Below are 23,565 nucleotides of genomic sequence, written 5' to 3' on the forward strand. Positions count from 1 at the left end.
ATTGGGTGGTCACCTAAAAAGAATGAATGTTCGTAGATTGACGGCACAAATTTATTTAGCGAACGTGGATGGAGCTGTGTGGAGAAGTAGACCTCGGCTAACATCTCAATGGGGATGTCTCTAAAAAAGGTCGGGTCGGGCATGTATGAAGAGATTGATGAGAGTGGAGGAGGCGAAGGTTTGTCAGGAGCGTAGCAGGTGAAGGTCCATAGTGTCTGCCTATCTCGGTGTGGGACGGGCGTGATGATATGTAATTATATAAATATTTTATGTGTTTATAATACTTATAAGAAGTGAAGCTCCTTGTGAAAGAGTTCCTCCAGGGAACTACTACCACCTATTTCTGCCTGCAAACAGTTCTGGTTTGGAAAGGTATGGTTGCCGGTGAAATAAAAGGCAGACGGGCGCAGTGGCAGTGCCCCTAAGATCTTTTGCAATTTAAAGCTCTGAGTGGCACTGCAACTGTTATGCATAGGCGTGTCACTTACCAGCAGGTGTACGACTTGTTCGCCCCGTCGCTTGATATTTAAAAAAAAATAATTACACCTTCACTGTTCCTCCATCGCTCAATTAGAAAGTCCGGAACACTCCATCCTTATATCGTTGACCTGCTTACTTATTTCTGCCACCAAGCAGTAATGTGAGTATTACTGGGACTTGTCACCGTATGTTTCAGGGTGACGGGCGCAGTGGCAGTGCCCCTCTGATCTTTGCCATTTAAAGCTCTGAGTGGCACTGCAACTGTTATAAACACACACACAAACTTTATATTATAAAAAAAAAGAAAAAAACTTATGTGTTGGTATTTTTTCATTCTCATGAGCTCATGATCTTCATTCCTACTGCCTTGGGTTGCTGGAAGAGATCTATTCTAGAGATAACATCACCTTTACTCACCTTTTTGGTGCAGTAAAGAATATACTAAAGTCAACTAATTTAGAACTTAAATATAACGTTTATAGTTAATTAATTAAGTAGGTGAAAATAAAACAATGCGTAGGCCGAGAATCGAACTCGGATCAACTGCTTGGAAGGCAACTATGCTAACCATTACACCACCAACGCCTGTGGCAGAAGTGTACTTCTTCTACATCACAATCATGTGTATCATTAATATTGTTTATTCAGTTGTTACATGTATTTAATTCATAGGTAGGAAATGTTGTTAGTCTAAAACGGCATGGTTTGCGACTTGCAAATCAAGCGGATTTTTTATTTCAGACGTAGACAAGTTTTCCAAGATTTGAAAAAAGAAACCAAATTAGATACAAAAAAACGTGATAAAAACACAGCGCGCTTGATTTCTCTTTTTTTATTTTCAGAAGAAATAAAATGAAATAACTGAAATGACATGAGAACTGGGATTATTTTACTGTACTAAGGAATGATTACGGATTTTTTTTTGGGTGAATTTCCCGTCCATGGATAGATAGAAATTTATGTATGAAGAATAATAATAGGGGTTAAAGAATGAAATTGCCGATTTGTACTGAAAATCTAAATTGTTTATTTTTTACATTTTTAACAAATATATTTAATCAAAATAGTTGCCATTATTATCTATACATTGCTGCCATCTAATGGGAAGGTTATTAATGCCTTTGCGATAGAACTCCGACGATCTAGACTGCACAAACTGTGTGAAAGCATTTTGTACTGCCTCCTGGGAAGAAAACTTCTTGTCACGTAGATAATTGTCCAAATCACGAAAAAAATGGTAGTCCGTTGGAGCAAGGTCTGGTGAATACGGAGGATGACGAATGGTTTCTAACTGCAGTTCCTGAAGGGTCAAAATGGTTTCTCGTGCTGTGTGAGGTCTCGCGTTGTCGTGGAGCAATAATGGTGAAGATCGATTCATGAGTCGGGGCTGTTTTACTGCTAGTTTTGTCAACATGGTTCGGAGTTCGGCACAATAGACATCTGCCGTTATTGCTTGACCAGATCGGAGAAAACTATAGTGAATAACACCATGCTGAGACCACCAAACAGTTACCATTACCTTTTTATTGGTAAGTTTTGCTTTAGGACACTGTTGTGGCATTTGACCTGGGGTCAGCCATTGCATTTTTCTTTTCCGGTTATCATAAAGAATCCACTTTTCATCACATGTTACAATTCGATCCAATATTCCTTCATTTCTGTACCGGTTCAACAAGGCAACACAAGTTTCAACACGCGTTTCTTTCTGCAGATCAGTCAAATCATGAGGCACCCATTTTTCGTATTTTTTTATTTTATTGATTTGACGCAAGTGAGTCAATATTGTGGGTAAGGTAACGTTAAACCATGCCGCTAATTCCTGGGTAGTTTGACTAGGATCGGCTTCCACTATCTCTCTTAATTCATCGTTATTCACCTGTGTGGGCGGTCTTCCTCGTGGCTCGTTCTTTAAGTCGAAATTTCCATCACGAAAGCGTTTAAACCAAAATCGCACGGTGCGTTCATTAGTAGACCCCTCTCCAAACGCAGCATTGATATTGCGGGCTGTTTCTGCCGCGTTAGTTCCGCGTCGGAACTCGTATTCAAAAATCACTCGAATTTTCGCAGTATCCATCTTTCTTGTCTAAATTGAATAACAAAAACAATTGAAAGTCGATATTCAAATGTTTCAAATTTAAAAAAAAAAAATCACAGAAACCATTTGAAAAAAGTTTCATTCGAAAACCTCAAACCATGAAGATTCTATGAAAATTCAAAGAACCTATTGCAATAAAACGGCAATTTCATACTTTAACCCCTAATATTAATAATAGAGGTAGTGTAGTATCAAATTAATCTAAAACATAATATGCCCATGCAACATATATATTTTCACACTAAAAAAAATCTACTCCAAAAAACCGTATTTTTCACGTATTTTCATCGTTTTTTATTCTACATTACATACATACATTTACATCTACAATGCCACGCAGAGCCTTACATTGCAAAGATCTGAGGCGCACTGCCACTGCGCACGAAGCCCTGAGACATAAGCCCCATGTGCTTGTAATATCACCAAACCTTCTTGAACATGAAGATTTCCCCTAACATATTTTCCTTCAAAATTAGCGAGCGATATTGCTGCTAAATATTCATAAATGTACTTAGAAATTAACGTCCTAAGTACAAGCCCTCACAGGAATCCGAACCGTTGATTGTTCTTGTTCTCCTGTTGGCTACCACCGGGAGAATAAGACATTCTCCTTTTATGGCTCTACGTCGCACCTTCAGTGAAACAGTGACTTAACATGCTTTTACAAAATATTTACAGAGAACGTGTGAACATGTTTGAAGAGCTCTGTAAAAATTACGGAATGCCTATAAATTTCATTGTTAAGCCATTTACACATCTTTGCAGTTAACTTTGTAAGTCATTGTAAGTGTGATATAAATACTTTTGTGTCTGCTAGTAGTAAAACAATAAACTTAATAAATTAGAGATATATGAAAATGTAATTTAAGTTAAGAAAAATGGTATATTTTTATGAAAACAGTGACTTGCTGTTCTTGACACTCGTCTTCACAAAGTGACAAATTCATTGAAGGGGCAATGCATACGCTTCTTCAACAAGATTCCGGTTGATAATCAAAATTTGCCATTCATAAGGTTTAAAACTGCAAGGAAACAAAAACTTTATACTAAAACTTATTATACAGCTTCTGCGTATACATGGGGAATAGCGTTACATTTCTATCGCCGTGACTGTCGTTCCGGTTCCAAAAAAATCACAGTGATAAACCATCGTGATTTTGTCACGACTGTTACCTCCGTGACCTTGTCACGCCTATAACTTACATCACGATATACGGTTTTCGCCAGCGGCTTCTTTCTAATACTTATAGCCGTTTTTTATAGAATGATTTAAGTTTTTACTCCCTTTGTAATAAGTTTCAATTCCATTCAAAAAGTTGATTTTTATTTAATGTAATTTTGTTTGTTTCTTATTTAATGCGAATCTTTGGATTGTTAAAAATAGCAATAAAGTATAATGTAATTATATTTCTAGTAGAATACACAAAGTAGATTATACATAAATATAAAATACCAACTCTTCCTATAATAAAACAAATATACAAAAATATTTTACTTTGTTCATAAATAGGTTTATAATAACTGCTGCAGATTTTTTTCATCCGCCCTTTCTAGTAGTAATAAGCACCTACGACCCTTCTGAGCGAGCAAAGAAAGTCATCCTATTTCTTTCACTCTCATCGCCGAAATGGCCCGATTTGAAGAGAACTACAACGAGTGGCGCGCTCAGTCACCACGGAACGGAGATCGCGCATTGTATCAAATACGTATGTCGTGATGTGAGTGACGGGGATAGCTATTGGAACGGAGGATCACCTATATGACTTTGGAACGTCGTTTCTTCGGAACGAGTCACGGTGATACTGTTTGACGGCGGATCACCGTGATTTTTTCATCGTGACGTTATTTATCACCCACCTCTACTTCTGCGATGACTAAACCTACTACTTGGATAACAAAAATCCGCTTTGGTAAGAAGTTTGAAATAAATATTGTAAATGATTAATGTATTCAAATGTTTATTTACAAAGAGCAACGCCTCGAGTTTCTAACTCATTATTTTCAGAGAAATCTGCCTTAGGAATGAGTAGAAGAGTTTAGTCTAATTATATGATATAAATATTATTTGAATTTGAATAATGTGATAGAATTCTTGTGATTTGAAAGTTATCACGTCATTTTGAAGCCATGTGATTGGTTGGTTTTTTTTAAACAATATATTTTTATTTCAAATGCACTAAAATAGCCTGAACCTTCTAACAAGGTACCTACAGAAGGTAACAATCCGCCTACATGTTGTTGGTTAGTTTGACCGTTTATATCATTTTGACGTTTATTGTTGCTCCGGAAAATGGGTCGTTAACGTTTTTTATCTAACGTCCTTCGTTTCCTTTTACTCTGAATGTCAACCCAATATGAAGCTAGGGACAAACACTTTACGGCAAATTTTATATTGTTATCTTCGACGCCGTAAAAAACGTCGCGTTACCTTATCTCTTTTTGGTCATCCACTTAGAACGGTAAGTTTAACAAAAAGTATATCAAGTTTGAATTGATATTTTTGTTTCTTAAAAAATTTCATAGGCTAATTGACAGTTACAGTTTTGCATAAAGATGAGTATCCAAATGCCATTATAGAATTTTCATAAAAAAACAAAGGTAATAAGAGATTTATTATGAAATTTAAATTAAAATTGATAACCCCTGATACAAAAAAGCGTACCTCAAAAGGAAAATAAAGTCACCATCTGTAAGTCAGGAACTCATCGAAATCAATTCAATGAGCCCATACACACAAAATCTGATGTATGTATTATACTACGAGTATAATCAACAGAATTTGTAGTAGAGGTTTTGGATGGTCTGCTGACTATCCCAGTCGTAGCACCCGTAGCATCAGATTAAGGTTATCAAATTACTGCAATGCCATCGAGTACCTATATAACCAGAAATAGAGACGAATGTCATTTAATTTGTTTGAAAACTATTCTGTCAAATCATTATGGTCAACTGCGCTCCGATTGGTCAGCCCAAATTGGAAACAATTGACTGGTGCGTCAATTCTTTCACTTCAAATCGACCAGTTGAACTTGAGCTTTGCTATAATGGGCGAAAATTAAAAAATTCCATACTTAATATTTAATTACCGATGAAATGTGATTCTGTTTGTTTTGTAATTAGATGTTTTGCTGTTTTTCCCACACCACCGAATGGAACAGCTCCTCATAGTTAGAAATACTATCTTTATTACAATAAATACAGAATATTTTTGAAATATACAGAGACGTACACACAGGTCAGTTGTTGGCGCTGTACTATTTCAGCTTTCTAATTTGTGATTTCAGTGGAAACGAGATTTGATATTTAAAAGTGATATAAGGCCCATTTGCCAAATGAGTTACCAAGGATGGATGGCCCTTATTTCCTCTCTATTTCTGGTTTTTTATTTTTTTATTTACAACATACATAGCTTATAATAAATTAAAAATACATAACACGGTGTCGCATAAACCTATTAATGATTTTTCTCTACACCGCTGCATACCATGTTGCCATTAATAAACACAAAAATGGGGTAGGTAAGAAGATATTTCGCTCCCACTGACCCGACTGAATAATAGAATAGAATAGAATACGTTTATTTGCCAGAATACTACTGCAAAGGTCTTAAGTAAAATTAGGTACATTGTATTTAACCTGCAAGCAGATGTGCAAATATTAACGGGATTCAATGTTTAGTCTCTATAGTTTGTATATATGTAATGAATTTGCAAATTCTAAGTATTCTTTATTACTATAGACGCAATGTGTCAAAATCCAATTTTGTCAATTTTAATTTAAAAGTATGTCATTGTAACAATTTAATTTCGTTTGGTAATTTATTGTAAATAATTATACACATGTTGAAGCAGTTATTCTTATAAATTACTATATGGCAACGAGGTTGGTATAAGAGATTCATAATTTTTGCTCTAGTTTGCCTTTGAATGACTTCACCGCGTGTTTTAAAATATTGAGGATGAGAGTTGACAAATACGCAGATATCCCTAATGTACTTGAATGGCAAAGGTAATATGTCCAGCCTTTTGAACAGCGGTTTGCAACTGTCATCGAACCACGCACCGCAACTGACCGGTCGTATTCGTCGCTAGCATGATTCATTTTTTGTGGAAGTGTGTGTGATGAAACCATTCTTTCTGTCGATAATGTTATATAAATTAGTCTGTTTATAAGTTAGTCAGTTAACTAGTGTAAAAAAAGTTAGGATTAGGATAGTTATTCTCAAACCTTAGTCTTTATAGTAATGCAATAATAAAAGTGGTACTTAATAATAAAATTACGAATTACACTTATATTTGAAATGTACTTGATTATGACTCTATTTGATTAAGGAGGTATTGTTTTAGTTTATCCTTTATGTTTTTGGGGTTAAGGTCGTCTTTTAGTGCTTTAGGAAGATCATTAATAATTCGAGGATTTATGTATTTGTTTTGATGTTCCCCGGACATGTTATGAGTTCTCGGAATAGTTAGTTTTGGATCTGTTAGGCACTTGTAAATCCATGATATAGAAATGTTCTATAAGTAACATGTAATTTCTTCTTTCGTTCACGGGTAGGACTTTGCAGAACTTAAACAACTCGTAGTTATTTCTAAATTCCTTCTTAAATTTCTCTGGTACAATGGTTTTAAGAATTCTTGATTGGAGCTCATGTACGTCATACAAGTGAGACTTGCAGGTCCTCCCATAACTACTAAGACCGTACTGTATGTACAGTCACAATAAAGTGCGATATGGAATTTTATATTTTATATTTAAGTTATATACTCCTTGTGCTATGCTATCGGATTTCTATTGAATATCAAATTTTAAGTCGATCGGACAATTAGAAGTAAAATAAATATTATAACAAAAAAAGGGAAAAAGGCGTCAAGTATATATGTATGTACGTAACAAAAGCACTTTCTACTACCAAGACATAATTACTTCCGTCACGCAAGCTAGATGGCATTGGCATCGATCACAAATCCTGGTGCTAAGATTTTCTCTCGAAGAATGACTACTTCCTACGTATCTTACAGCGCTTTAGGCTCAATTTATATTGCGGCGAAATGGGATGGAAGCGAATATTTGTAACGATATTGTACATAGCATAATGAACTTTATGGTCTGAACTTAATGCGCATTCTCGAGCGTACGCGAAAATTCCGCGGAAGATTTGGGCTCGTATCTAGTTTGTAAGTTACACGATTGACCAAAGTATACCCATTGCAAATTGTAATTCTAGTAGAAAGGGTTTATTCTGTAGCTAGTGATTGCACCTAGAGCTGCGTCCTACTTGTAACAATGTATGGAACCTCCATTACGTGTCGTCTAGGGGAGTCTGTTAAGGTACTTACTTGGTAACTATTGTTTGTTCTAAACCCGGCATCTTGTTAAGCCATAAACATCTTTACACTGTGAAGATAAGAATGGTTTTCCTTTCTGTACTACGTTTTACTTCAATATTAATGTTATGAGTGAGATCTCCGAGATGAGAGAGAAAAGAGCTGATGATCTATAAAAAGCTGAACCGATGTTCATCGAACATAGTTGATTACTATTACGATTATTTAGCCTTTCAGATAAAAAAAAAACCTTTTCAAGATTGACTAATAAAACAAAAAGCCGTTTGGAAGCTACAATGTCATAGACAGATAGACTGATAAAGTCTTCAAACATAATCCTCTTATTTTTGCGTCTAGGTTAAAAAGAAAATGCTTCAATGATCAAAATAGCTAAGAACTATCCCGGTTAAATTAGCCTTCAAACAGTAATAAAAAAATACCTAGAAAAGGCTTCAGACTTATTATACCTTCTTGCATCAGGGGTTCAAATACAATAAATAAAAACAACCGGTGAAATTACAGGCACATGGGACTTGTCAACTTATGTCTCAGGGTGACGGGAGCAGTGGCAGTGCCCCTCAGATCTTTGCATTTTAAAGTTATGAGTGGCACTGCAACTGTTATGGACGGTCCCGTCACTTGGTATTATAAAAAAACCGCAAGAGAGACAGAGATAAAGCAAAAGAAATAAAAAAATAACAAAAAAGGTCTTCTTTTTGCTTATTGTAATCATCGTCAGTCACGTGATGATATCTGTGACTATGTTTAAACAGAAGTGTACTGCAAACAGCATATTTTTCAACTGCCCCAAAACATCCTGTTTCACTATAAAATACTTATCTCCCTTTCATCCCCAAACAGACAATTTTAAATCAACTCCAAATTATGTACCTATATTCAATAGAGCAATAATATTAGAATAGAATAGAAACCAAAAAAAAGAAAAGAAATTTAAAAAGAAAGATAAAACTAAATTAAACCCAAAATAAATAAAAAAAATAAAAAAATAATAGGTAATAAAATGACCACACACATAGTCAACACTATTGTGTACTAAGTAGATGTTTTGTTAAAATTGAGTACAACAAGTAATACAGTAGACGTGTTGTAGATGTGTATTTTTTTTATGGTACCTAATGATTGGTATTAGCGACACGCCTGTCCATAGCAGCTGCAGTGCCACTCAGAGCTTTAAATCGCAAAGATCTGAGGAACACTACCACCGGGCCTGTCACCCAGAGACATAAGTTAACTAGTCCCATGTGTCTGTATTTTCACAGCACGCTTACCCTTCAAAACTGAAACGCAGTAACGCTAACATAACTGTTTGGCGGCAGAAATAGGTAAGGTGGCAGTATTTCCCTGGGTAACCGCTTTCGCAAGGAGTTCTACAGCTACTTAACTTACATAATTAGATCTTAAAATCTCGTACCTATTACTTACTCACTGAACACGGTACTCGACTTTTCAATTAGTGTAGGTGTTTCGGTCATAAAATGAATACTTAGTTTACCTCCACTCGTCGGATCGTCTTATAACAGTTAATCTATGGAAATCTGATGATGATAATCTAATTACGCCATATCTTCTTATCCAAAATACCACAGTGTCTCAAGACAAAAGTCTTCGACCTGTGTGTGTTGCCAGTGATGACTTACGGCGCTGAGACGTGGTCACTATGGGCCTCAGTAAAAAGGTTCAAGGTCACTCAAAGGGCAATGGAAAGGACTATGCTCGAAGTTTTATTGCGAGATCGAATCAGTAATGAGGATATCCGCAAGGGAACCAAAGTAACCGACATAGCCTAAGAATTGCAAAACTTAAGTGGCGGTAGGCAAGGCACATTGCTCGCAGAATAGATGGCCGATGGGGTCGAAGAGTTCTCGAGTGGTAACTGCGTATTGGAAGATGCAGCGTGGGCAGACCACCCACAAGGTGGACTGATGATCCGGTGAAGGCAGCGGGAATCCGCTGAATGGAAGCGGCGTAGGACTGGTGATTGTGGCATTCTTTGAGGGAGGCCTATGTTCAGCAGTGGTTGTCTCTTGGCTGAAATGATGTGATGGAAATCTGATGACAATGTTGTGATAACTTCAATCTGATGCTGCAAACAGCTTCTCAAAGACTTACAGTATCGTGTTTGGGCTCATTCGGTCTCGACGAGTCTTGACTTAAAGATGGTGACTTTGACTTTACACTGTTTTGTATTAGATGGTATTTAAATATTAATTGAAGTGTTATCCCACACTTAAGTTATTCAAGTGTTTTTTAATTAGCTCAGACTTAAATAAACATGTCATAAATAAGAACAATTAATGTTCCATTGTTACGGAACAGGTTTGTTTACATAGAGCAAGCGGGGTGTTTAGTGATATTGTAGTTGCTTTCTTGTTTTGCATACAGCTACTTGTGTACAGTGGAAGAGCGGTTGCTTCTCTATTAAGAGTTGAATATTTCGAATCCCTGTAGCGGCTTGTACCTATGAATTTAATTTCCAAGTTACGTACATCTGTAAATATTTAGTAACAATACCTTTCGCAACTTCGAGGACCAAGGTCGTAGGCATGACTGATAGGTTTTAGTAGCAGCAGAGCTTCTTGTGAAAGGGTTCGTCCAGGGAAGTACTGCCATCTTACTTGTTTCTGACGACAAGTGAAATTACAGTACACATAGGACTTGTCAATGTACGTGTCAGGGTGACGGGCGCAGTGGTAGTGCGTCACATCTTTGCGATTTAAAGTTCTGACACTGCAATTGTTATGGACAGGCGTGTAGCTTACCATCAGGTGCACGACTTGTTCGTCCCGTTACTTGATATTAAAATAAAATGGCTTAAGTCCATGTGATTGGCGTAGTGTTGCCCAAAATCGGTTTTGGTTTTGTAGTCTTGGTCTTGCATTTTTGCAATTTTATATCAAGACCAAGAACGAGGTTGACCTGCAAGATTAAAGAGGAAAAGCAAGACCAGCGATCTGCGAGAGTTACGTGAAACTCAGACGTAGGTGTTAAATATTGAAGTGCATTTAAATTCAAATCAATATTGATAGATGTTCTCTGCTATCGATAGTAAAACCACCGTTTCTGCTAACGACAAAGTTGGTTGGTTGTTATGATACCAAAAATCTATTGTGTCATTGATTATATTTTTGGAGTAAGAATTACAGAATGTGACATTTTGATAAGTAGCAAGAAGATAAAAAAAACACTTGCGAGGCTCTTTCAACATAACTTAGCCCAAAATCATAACTTAGTGTGCAGTACCAAAATCAGTACTAAAACCACGTGTGCCAGACCAAGACCAAGGCTGGTTAATCTCGTTTCGGTCTTGCATAGAACAATACTAGTGTTGTTGTATGGCACATTATTATTTTACGCCGAATATTAGGCTTATTTTCAGATTAGGCAATCGGATTGTTGGAACAAAGGTTTCCAGAAAAGAATATGCCATAATAGCCAGACACTTGCTATTTTTTCACTACAAATTTGTAGTGATAAAACAGGAAGTTATAGGATGTTCCTATTGATTATAATCACAGAAATAACTTTTATACATCCCACTGGTCGGTATATCTATGGTCGGTACGAATCTCCCCTAATGAGAGGCTTTGGGCCTTAATCTACTGCTCTGGCCTAATGGGGGTTGGGGTCTCTCGCTCGATGGCACAAACGTTGATTAATATTAATGCTTTGTGCATTAACATGCTGTCTCAAGTTTAGTTTTGACAAAGTAAAACACACGGGACAGTTGTTATAGTTAATTGTTTCAGTTACACTGTTCGTCTAGGAAGATAGTGTTATTATACCTATTTTTTTTTATTATGAGCGACGGTACGAACAAGTCGTGCGCCAGTTGTAAAAGACATGCCTGTCCATAACAGTTGCAGTGACGCTCAAGCGAGCTTTCAATCGTAAAGATCTGAGGGCCACTCACATTACAGCCTGGCGGCAGAAATAGGTAATGTGGCAGTACTTCCCTGGACGAATTCTTTCACTTGGACCTCTACTGCTACTAAAATTATAATGTGAGCAACTACAGAAGCGTATGAAACTACACACACGTAAGACTTGAACTTTAGGTCTATGAGTGTCACGGGATAAAAGAGCGAGCTGAAGTCTCGTAACCCTTAAAATAAACGTTAAAATAAACTAAAAGTGAATTAAAAACTCCGTACCGGGCATGAGGGAGCTCAATTGGACACGGACCTCGGCTTAGGGCGCTACAGGGGACTTCCATCAGAAGGGTGTGTTGGAGAGAATCTACTAGTGCACGCTCTGAAGCGACTCTACAACCTCGCTGGTGAGAACGGTTTGTACGTGTGGGTTGGACTGATTAGAGGTCTTGTTGGCCTTTAAAGTGGCGAGAAAGGCAGGGTCATCAACGCTAAGGACTTTCCTTGGCCGACGGGTCCTACGAACGTGATGGGGTGTTCCCTGAGGGGGACGTAATTGAAGCAGCCACCACGAGGGGATTGAGGTGATGAGGAGCAGAGTCGGAGTATAAGCCAACACCTAACGCTCTCGGGTCTTTGCAATTTGAATACGCTTACCACCAGACTTATGATTTGTCCACCCCGTCACTTAATGTCATCAAAAAACCTCTGCAGGTCTTTTCTACATTTAAACCATCTTTGATATACGTGAAGAAGTGCCAGTAACTTGTTTGTATTAATAGGATCAAATACCACAAGGCAGACACATAATGCACGACAATAAAGTTGTAAATAGTGAAACGTGAAAATAGAAGTTCATTTTTAACTGACTTCAAAAAAAGGAGGTTAAAAAGGAGGTAAAAAAAATGTTCTACAGTTTATTCCAGAATCCGGTTTCGCGTGCTTTCCGGTAACCAATTTCAATAAAACTTGGCAAATAGATATAATTCCACGAAATTTTGAGGTCGGCTGTTTCAGTATTAGTTTCTGTACTAAGATTATTGGCTAAAATAATTTAACCAAAAGGGTTTAGTGCGGGATGGCAAACACGAGAAGTATCTTTAACTAAACAGTTAAGTCAATCGTTATGTATATTCAATGGTTATTTGCTGTAGCTTTATTTATTCGTGTTTTAGGTACTGTGTTAACATATACATGTCACTTCATATAGCTCCCCGTAAAGGCGGGTTGGGATTTTCACTCGCTTTGAAGTTTTTCAATTCTTTAGCCCTGTCGTTTTTAAAATCAAGTAATGGGACAGAGAAGTCGTTCACGTGCTGGTAACCGACACGCCTACCCATAACAGTTGCAGTGCCAATCAGTCATTTAAAGTCTTTAGGGGCACTACCACTGCGTCTGTCACCCTCAGACATATAAAGTTGACTATAGTTTCATCAGTACCTTACCCTTCAAAACCGGAACGCAGTAATGCTAACTTTACCACTTGGTGGTATAAATAAATATAGTGACTGCGCTTCTCTGGATGAACTATTTCACAAGGAACTTTACTGTTTCTTTAATAAATAATCGTGGTATAAGTCGATTTTGAATTAGTTAACTACTTGCTAATCTAAACTAGCCTAGTCCAAACGAGGCTCAATACTGGAACGTTAAATTAAAATCAACTATAATGAATAGATATTTTTAGATCGATAACCACATGCGTTGGTGGTGTAATGGTTAGCATAGTTGCCTTCCAAGCAGTTGATCCGAGTTCGATTCTCGGCCAACGCATTTTTTTTTGTCTACGCTTCCTTCACAGGTTTATAACGGCGAACGTTTGTAATAAAATATATAATAATTAAGTAGGTTATTTGAGTAACCTACTGTATACTATTCATATTATCATAGTTTTATTGCGTGTCCATCCAAACTTTCATTCCCTATTAAACCACTTTAAGATTTATTTTTGTAACAAAAATAGTCCTTTTCATAGGTCCCATGTATCTGTACACCAAAAGTTATTAAAAATTGGTTCAGCGGTTTAGACGTGAATACGTAACAAACAGAATTACTTTTGTATTTATAATATTAGTTTTATAAATACAAAATTTGAAAAAAAAATTTGATAAAGCTGTAATCACAATTAGTTTTAAGACGCGTTATTTTTAGATTTTTTCTAACTCGCCTAACAATAGCAAAATTTGTGGTTTTGTTTGGTATAGACAAGTCATTACAATATGAATTATTAATACAGAAAAAATTTGAACTATGCTATAGACAATGAGTATCAAATATTACACTTAAATGTTAATAAAATAGGTTGAACGGTCTTAAATATTATATAATACAAAATAAACGCATTTTTTAATCAAAAGCGAATGGTTAACCATATAGGTGCTTAAACAAATTAGTACATAAAACTAAAGAAAATTATAACAAAATTAATTAACCGGGATGTGAACCTACGATTACAGGCTTCGACTCACCCCACTAGGCCGCTAAGCCGTGTCATTACTACTAAATAATTTGCTGTGGATGCTTATCCCGAGATACTAAAAATATCCGTGTCAAACTCAAAAAGTATTATTGTGTAAAGATAACGAACGTTGAAAAAACTGTTTCTCGTAATTCTTTTTATTCAAACGAAATTTATTTATAAATTTAACAGAGTTGGTGAATCAACTATATGTATAATAATAATAACAATCGTATTTTGTAGAGAAAAGCTATGTCACATTTCTAACAGATTCAGATTCAGATTCAGATTAATTTATTTCTCAAATATAACATTACAGTATAAATTGCACTACATGTCAAAGTATAAGAAATTATATTGAGATCGTCAGACAAAAAGGAAAATTATAAGAAAAGCACACAATAATTAGGAAATTAACAATTCATTATATAATATTGTTGTCATTAAATTACATATCAAATATCATTCTCCATCAAGGATCGTCATAAGTTGATAACAATTATACAAGAGTATGTTATTGCGGTAAAAATTAGAATAAAAATAGAAAATACTGAATTCGTTACAATTTAAAGTTCATAAATTCTTTTACAGAGATTTTTTTTAACGGCGATTTTGTAAGGTAATTTATTATATAGATTTTAAGACTTTCGTGGTTATTCACTAAATGATTATCACTAGTATCAGGTTTCTTACCACGGTATGACTTCTTTTTATTTTCCCGATATTTCGGAACGGTTGCACGCTCCATGGTCACGGGTTGACTCAGTCAATCGGGAAAATAAAAAGAAGTCATACCGTGGTAAGAAACCTGATATTAGTGATAATCATTTAGGTAATTTATTACCTAAGAGAACATTCATATGAAGAGACCAAAGAAAAAGCGATCAAAGTCACTTAAAACATAAACTTATTTAGATACTTAGGCGCACATTATCGCATAGCACATTTGTATTACTTAGGCACATATTTACCGCTTTATGCAAGCGGTTAATGTGCGCTCCTTTGTATCTTCGTACTAACACACATTTACGACCATTGTAGGACCCATAGCGTATAAATCGGTGCCCATTTTGGGGGTACAGCGGCGCTGTAGCCGCTTGTACGTCTACTGTAGAACTTATAAATCAGCCTAATCATCAATATGCACCATCTACTTCGTTAAACGCTGAACGTATTTGCCTAAATCAGGAAAAGGCAATAAGGTTGAATATTCTGAAAAATTATGTTTTTGTTTGAGGCATAAAATGTTTGAGACTATATGGTAGAAAAGTTTAATAAGATTTATAAAGGTTTTTTAGGTAAAATTGATTACATACGGTTACACACATTATGTGAACATTGACTTTATTTCAGGTAGCATTTCTGCATGTTTTTTTTACACACACAACATTTTTCCAAAATAAAAATTAATTTTTCCTAAAGTTCTCTTCAAGTGAGTTTGATCATTCTTTCTCTGGACTCTTCAGATGATTCTTTTTGACAATTCGTACGAAAATAAGAATCCTGAACAATTTCTTAGAAATTAGATTTTTTGACGTTTTCATTAATCAGATGACTGATTCAACTATCTTTTACGGCTAGACTTCTGCATACAGGCATTTTATTAGGAAATATTTTGGGCAATGCGGTAACCCAACGCGGGAAGTTAGTGACTAATTAATATATCTTTGTCTACAATCTCACCTGATAGAAAGATAGTGGATCCTTCTTTAGTCTACTTTTAAAACTATCTAGGCAATATCGTTAAGGTAAATACAGCAACCACAATGTACATAGGTCTCAGTAAATATTTTTTGACCGTTACACTTTCTGGCTACGAAAAAAAGAAATAGCATCTTGAAAGATGTTCAATAAGTTCATTTTATTAAAATAGTTTGTAAATTGAACTCTATGCCATTGACGTTAAGACGTTCCAAAGTTCCGACCGATGGTTGTTGATCGTATTTTATGTCACTTATGTACACTAACTAATGCATTCTATATCAACTTATGTAGAGATAGACCCACAAAAAAATCTCAAGGTTCTTTTAGTGAGTCTCAAGATTACAGAGAACACTATACAAAAGCTAAGTAAAGAAAGTAACAATCGATAAAACTTACTTGTAATAAATCAGTCATTATCCAAGGCATTCACAAATTGACCACATTACTCCATTCTAAAGCGCACACATTAAAAAAATGAAAAAAGAAAGGTAGTTAGGCAAATGAATTTTTGTTGTAATGCCAAAGCCAGACGCTTTAAAGTCAACCGCAATGCGATTTTAAATTTAGAACGCCTATACATTTTCTTTTGAAACGACACAGAAAAGAAAAATATTTATTTTTGGAAATGGAAATTAGATAACAAAAATCATATGTGGCTGGTTTTTGGTGGTTATTTTTGTCACTCGGATAAACTGCCCGTTGGCAACCGTCATGCGGCGCAGCGCCGCGCCGACTGAAGGGAGAACACCCCTTGCAGGGGGGCGCCTATACTTGTGTCTACATCTTAAATAGGGTGTGCATAGAGTATCTTACGTCATAGAGATCATTTTGGTTCAGATTCGCAGTAGTGGAGTATTTAAATACCTAATTAAGACTTACGTTCGACGTCGAACACGAAGCTTTGTAATTCATTCTTTGTTTACCGCAATGAAATAAAATTATTCTATTTTGTTTTCCACGTGCGTGTACGTAGGTCTAATGGATCATTTAAACAACTCTTCATAAGATAGTTGAGAAAAGACCATAGACAAAACTGCACTACTCTTCCTAACAACAACAGTCACAATATTTACAGCCAATATCGGTAATTAATTACGTGCAGAAATCGAATAGCATTTGGTCCGTGGTCCCTTAGTAACACTAAATAAATAAAATTTTGAATTTTTTAATAACAATTTTTGATTTTTTGTGCCTTTTACATAAAATGTAACACAGAGAGCCTCTGTATACGTACTTGGTGTTCAATATGCAGTCCGCTTGCTGGTCTAGTGCAAGAAGCGAGTTGTGACGAGTGAAAATCAGCTGTGCTGAATTTTTTTTTATTAAAAAATAAATGCGCATTTCACTTTTTGCTTTATTTTTTTCTGTCCTCTAAGTTTAATTAGCCTTACTAATTATCATACATACATACATCAAACGGCTAATCTTGAGTTGTGGTTCGTTTCGATTTTGTTTTATTCATAATATTTTACTGTCAACATGAATATCTGTAAACATAAACACATATGCATACATAATTGCCAGCATTGCAGACATATGAATCAAATTATACACGAAAATATTTGCTAAATATATTCAAAGTAGCAAATATTTTAAATATAGTACTTAAAAAAATATTTGACGATTTGGCTTGATGGATTTATTCCGATGCTGCATAACCAACATAAGAAAAATAATATTTAATGAAGTTAAACTATAATAAAGACGTTTACAAAAGACTTTGTTTAGTAGCAGTAGAGCTCCTTGTGTAAGAGTTCGTCCAGGGTAGTACTGCCACCTTACTTATTTCTGCCGCAAAACAGTAATGTCAGCATAACTGTTTTGAAGGGTAAGGGTGCCGGTTAAAATTACAGGCACATGGGACTTATCAACTTATGTCTCAGGGTAGCGCAGTGGTAGTGCCCCTCAGATCTTTGCAATTTAAAGCTCTGAGTGGCACTGTAACTGTTATGGACATGCATGTAGCTTACCATCAGTCACTTGATGTTATAAAAAAAGACTTCATTAGATCAGAGTCGTTAACTCGCCACTTAAGACGTATGGTCTTTGACCCTAGCCTGTCCTTTATGAACGCACAAAAAAAAAGAAAATAAATTTATTTTTTAATGAAATTGGCGGGTTTCTGTAGTTACAGTTTTTATATGAATTAATTTTTAGTATAAGTTTTACGTTTTGAGTTTCGTAATTATTTGTTGCCTTTTTAAGCTGATGACTACTTTAGGCAATACTCAATAAATAAATAATAATAAATTAATATAAATGCAGAAAATTTGTAATCTATTTGGCATTATGACTAATTAGACGCCTAAAAGCGCTGCGCACTACATCCGATTCGTACCAGTTCCGAATATGAGAAATGACGGTCCGAAATGTCACAGGGATCATTTTTATCTCTAGATGTACAAGCGATATTCGAATTTTTCGGATTCACAAGCGACATCTGAAGTGGGTCCGAGTTTTCTAGATTTGTATAGTCTCGATTTCTAAACGAATACGAAACGGGTACAGTCGCCAATGCGCTTAGCCGCCTCGAAGGACAAAAAATTTACTTACGTATTGCTAAATGTTTACTTTTATAACAATTTGTTTTTATTTATTTGGGTCAACAAACAGTAGACACAATTAAAACTTATAAGAAATTTTTTTTTACAGTAAATATGTAATTACTGTGTCACCAACACCGTTACCATTAATTACTAAAAAGAACTGAGAAGTGATGATGCATTTGTAATAAACTACTGAAGAATAAATAATTTAAAAAATTGTTATGTACAACACAAACCAATGAAACTTTGATACAAAAATTATAATAATAATTGCTATATTAGAACACATGGTTATATACATTACAAGTTATATTGTATGACATAAGGCTCCAAGGCGAATATAAAAAGAAAATAAAAATAATAATTGAATAGTAAATGACTTCACACATCTAAAAGAAAAATGGCGGGCTTTTGAAGTTACATGTACAGCCTTTACAAAGATTATTTTTATTTTAAATATATTATGAAGAAAAAAGAAAGAAAGAAATAGTGATGAAGAAAGTTTAAACTACATTCCTTATTTTAAACCAAATTACAAAAGACTTTACCCGAAAAATTCCGATAATTACAAATTCAAAGTTTTTGTTCAAAGTCATAGAAGATATACATAGATATAGATGTGATTTAAGTATAAATGAAAACATAAATATTGACTCCCGCCACTTAAGATTATTTAAAAAACCGAAATAAGTGAAGTTATTTAAGAGAAAGTGAAAACATAATGTATTAGAACCACAATGGAAAATTAAACGAAGACATGGCTCAAAGGCCTTGTATCCAAGCCAAAACACTTAATAAAAAAAATATAAAGATATACGATGGTTAGCTGGGACGATGCATTGACCCTTACAGAACCAAGTCGTAACCATAAGTAGGTATCTCTGTGCCTTACATTACTCTATTTCAAACCCTCGGTACAATGTATAAGTATGCGAAGTTCGTGGAATAAACGGATGTTGTTATTGGCCGGTTACAATTCATACCACAGCCTTTTTTTAACGTCCCGCCGCTGAGGATGGAGCCCTTGAAATGAGTAGACAATATACTTTTTACAGATCTGTCGACGTCATTGTTCTCTGTTTTTATTTTTAAAATTATGTTTATTTTATCAATTCTTCAAAAATGGTAATTTATAATGTCACTTTATTAATGAGAGTGCAATTTGTGAAATAATTTTTAAAAGTATGTATATGGCACTGGTTTGTTTAACGTTATTAGGAACTTTGCAACCATACTTGTAAAATTATGATGGCAATTTTATGAATTTTAACAAAAATAATTTTTATAAATTCCATTTTCTATGTAGCGCAATTTACACGTTTTAATAAAAAGAAGTAAAACGACTAAAATAAAAAATAATTTATTCTATAGGTAAAATAAATTTGCGCTTGGAAACGTCATTTTTTAAGCTACTGTTCGTTCACTGTGCTGACTTCCCGGGGAAGAACGAGCAATATTTTTTAGAGACTGCTCTTTTTAAATAAACTTAAATGCTATGGAATACACATTAGATGCAAGTTTTGTGGAATCTAGAGCCACGTCGTCTTTCCATACATCTTCATCTAGCAGGTATTCTTCAATTTTGTAACTTGACTTGACTTTTCAAATAAAATACTTTTAATATGTAAGTTTTAAACTTGGGAAATGATAACCATAACAGTCTAATTACCTGGTCACAGACTGGGATATTTAAAGTACTATGTGTACCAGAGCAATGGCGTTCACTCTACCCAGAACATCCAAACAAGAATCAATTTAAAAAAGTTATTTCCAAATTAGTCCAACCGGGCATCGAACCCGGCACTTCCTCATCTAGTGCGTATAGTCCAAATCGTTGAGACACCAAGGTCGTCAAATTACGGATTGGCAATTCACATACAATAAAATCGGGTACTTTTTATCATACAGGGGAAAGTATGGGATATTGGACCAGCAACTAAATTGGACCACCCTCATACTTCAAAACGTATTTTTGTAATTGTTTTATTGGTATAACCCAGCGATATGCGTCTTATTTCATTGCATATTGGCCATGTTGTTTTTGTTGTGATATTGAAACGTCAGTGTTTTGTTTTGAAAAATCGTATTGTGTTATTTTTAATGTAAATTCCATAGACCCGTGCTATGAGTGTAGTTAACTTAAAGGTAAGCATCCAGTGTTTTTAATTTACAGCCCAGAATGTAATGTAATTTATGTGTAATTAACTTATATGAAACGATTGCCTACATTTATAGAGTAAATTTTATTAGACTTGTTTTTTATAATATATAACATTAACATTGTGGGTTAATATGGACCAAGAGTGTGAAATGTATGGATGTTCAAATGGTCTTGGACGATTCAGATATTCAAAGCCTTCGTAAAGAGGACAAGGATATTGAATTTGCTAAATGCAACAGAACTTATCATAATTAAGAACATCCAAGTTGACACAGTGTACACGGGTCCATAATCGGAATCAAGAACTATGTACTCAAAAACCTGACATTTGCGGTAATTGACTTAAGTAAAGAGCTAGTAGGTTTGTTACTTAGACTAATTATTATGTAAGTCATATTGTGTTTCATTCGAATTTTTATTCTTTTTACCTCAGAGCCTATTAAATTTCAATTTAGCGACCCCGTGGTCCAAATTACAGAACCAGTCGGCTAAATTGGAACAAAGCTCGGATCTCACTTTTTGTTGATTTTTCAGATGTGTATAAAAATTTATGTCAATTAATGCTTCATAAACACAAAGTCTAATAAATCATTGTTTCATTTCATACAATAGACGTTTGTGAAAAATACCTATATATTTAAAACGCGTTTGAAAGAAAATGGTCCACTAATAATACGTTGTTTTATAAATAAAAGGTTTCGTCGATTGTACCGTCTATTTCTCTATTGGATTACTCATAGCCCCCTCCATTACTGCCGCTCGAGTTGCCATTTTACTGTTATCGATTTTACCGAAATCAAATCAAAAACCAATAATTTTTTTTTGTTGTTTTGTAATCAAATCAAATAAATCATAAAATTGCAACATTCACTGCGTTTTCTCAAGTCCTATTATAAACTGGTAACTATGATTCGCACAGAGGGGATTTTATAAATTAAGCCTTTGGACCAACGCCCACTGCAGTACACATACGTGTTTAAAAAATGGAGGATAATTGTTGACTCCGAGTCAATTCAAATACTTTACTTTCACAAACACGCTGTGCGCCTGATAGACAGTGACACGCCTACTCATATCAGTTGCAATGTCATCTGGAGCAGTCCCGTAGTGATGCTTCCTACCATCCTCTTGGTTATGCGGGAGGGGCACCATAACCAAACACAGGGACCTTCTGACCCCAGATCAGCCAGTGTACAGGGTTGTCGCAGACCGTTCTCAATGACTTCATCCGGTTCTCGAGAGGTTAGTACCTCCGGTGAGCCGCCCCGGGTACACGTACAGTACTCTCCTTATTTTCCAGATAGGTACCGGAGCTGCAGGCACGTTCATTTCCCGTTGTGAATTGCGCAACAACGGTTGCTACCGCTAAGCCGTTGACTCTAAAATCCTCTTCCAAATCTTCTTTTTGGTGAAGGAGCTATAGGCACGCTTACCTCCCGACGCCAAAGCGTCTCTCCAGTTATCAGAAACCTACTCGGCTGGAGGGACCGGAGAATGTATAGCTCATCCTCTACTAGCTCTCCGGGCTAATACCGGAGATGGCGGTCGTAGTGTCTTGTGATAATGTCTGGACATAGCTTCCAACTTAAAGGACAACACACGTGCCCCGCGCGTCTCCTCGCCTTAGGCCCTCGTCTAGATAGCCACTTAGACGCGCTACTTGCGCACGAGACAGACGCCTCGGCCACAAACCATCGAAGCAGACCAACATGTTCGCGTCTGCAGCTACCACAAGCCCCGGCGAATCCATCCCCGGAGATCGGGCCTGCCAGAGACATCCGTGAAGGCGTATCGGACGCTCACCGTACCACGATCGTACCGGAGAGCCCGGACAATCATTCAGAGTCACTGCGTCACCCTAAGACACAATGTTGACAAGTCCCTTGTGCCTGTAATTTCACCAGCACCCTTGCCTCACATTACTGCTTATCGGCAGAAATAGGTAAGGTGGCAGTACTTCCCTTGGCTCTGTTGTTACCAAATTTGTATAAAATAGTATTTTTTTATTTACATTTCCAGTAACAATTATCGATAATAACACATTTGAACACTCCATTATTATATAAATAATAAATAGATACATTCCTACCAATCACGTAATTGTAAGTTGATGTACTCTAATCCAGGTAAATACTTTAAAGTTCCCGTGCTATATAGAGGTCAAATGAAAAAACCTTGCAGAGAACAAACAAGCTACATTATAAATAGCTCTTATATTTAAGACAAAGCAACGACCGCTAAGCTTCAAATTCGAATAAAAAATTGAAAATGTTTCAATATTGTTGACTTATTATTTTTTTCGTTGTTCGGCACGGGGCTTCTATAACAAAAGGGTTGAATACGGGTTGGGGACCTCACAAGTTTTTCAAGGGCTGTGAACCTTCTTCAACGTGCAGGATTATCGTATTTTTTAGTAATGATCTTTGTGAAGTGAAATAAAAATGTGGACGGATTTTTGTTTTGTATTGGCAATACTATGAAAGAATACTTGGATGTTGAGCTTTTAGGTACAAAAATTTCGTACAACATGCCTTATGTTGTACGAAATTTTAAGACCTCATTATGTAATGATTGTACAATATTTTTTGCTACGAGAAAATTAAAATAGTGAAACACAAACAATATTTAAAGATTATTTTGTTAACAATCACGACAACAAACTTATATGAAAGCCAAACAAACGCTCCAAAACAAAAATGCAAAGACATTGACTTACAAATAAATGGACGACGGGTCTAATACAAAAACCACGAAAAAAATGTCCCAAGTCAACCTATTTAAACGTAGCTATTTAAACGTAGTGACATGTAAAGGAATATGAAAAAGCTAAAACGTTAGATTTAAATTGTAATGTCATCGCAGTACTGTCTAATTTTGCTTGCTTCGCTGTCAGTCCAACAAACG

At 35.6% G+C, this 23,565-nt stretch overlaps 2 non-coding genes across 2 annotated transcripts; one reads left to right on the forward strand and one right to left on the reverse strand.

Moving 5' to 3' along the window:
- Nucleotides 1–993: 993 nt before the first annotated feature.
- On the reverse strand, nucleotides 994–1,065 carry Trnag-ucc. The gene has a single exon. It is a non-coding gene; the product is annotated as a tRNA-Gly (tRNA).
- A 12,428-nt stretch (nucleotides 1,066–13,493) lies between these two features.
- Trnag-ucc lies at nucleotides 13,494–13,565 on the forward strand. The gene has a single exon. It is a non-coding gene; the product is annotated as a tRNA-Gly (tRNA).
- Nucleotides 13,566–23,565: the final 10,000 nt, after the last annotated feature.

This window comes from Hyposmocoma kahamanoa, unplaced genomic scaffold, assembly GCF_003589595.1.
Source record: "Hyposmocoma kahamanoa isolate Upper Pololo Valley unplaced genomic scaffold, ASM358959v1 173639, whole genome shotgun sequence".
NCBI lineage: Eukaryota > Metazoa > Arthropoda > Insecta > Lepidoptera > Cosmopterigidae > Hyposmocoma > Hyposmocoma kahamanoa.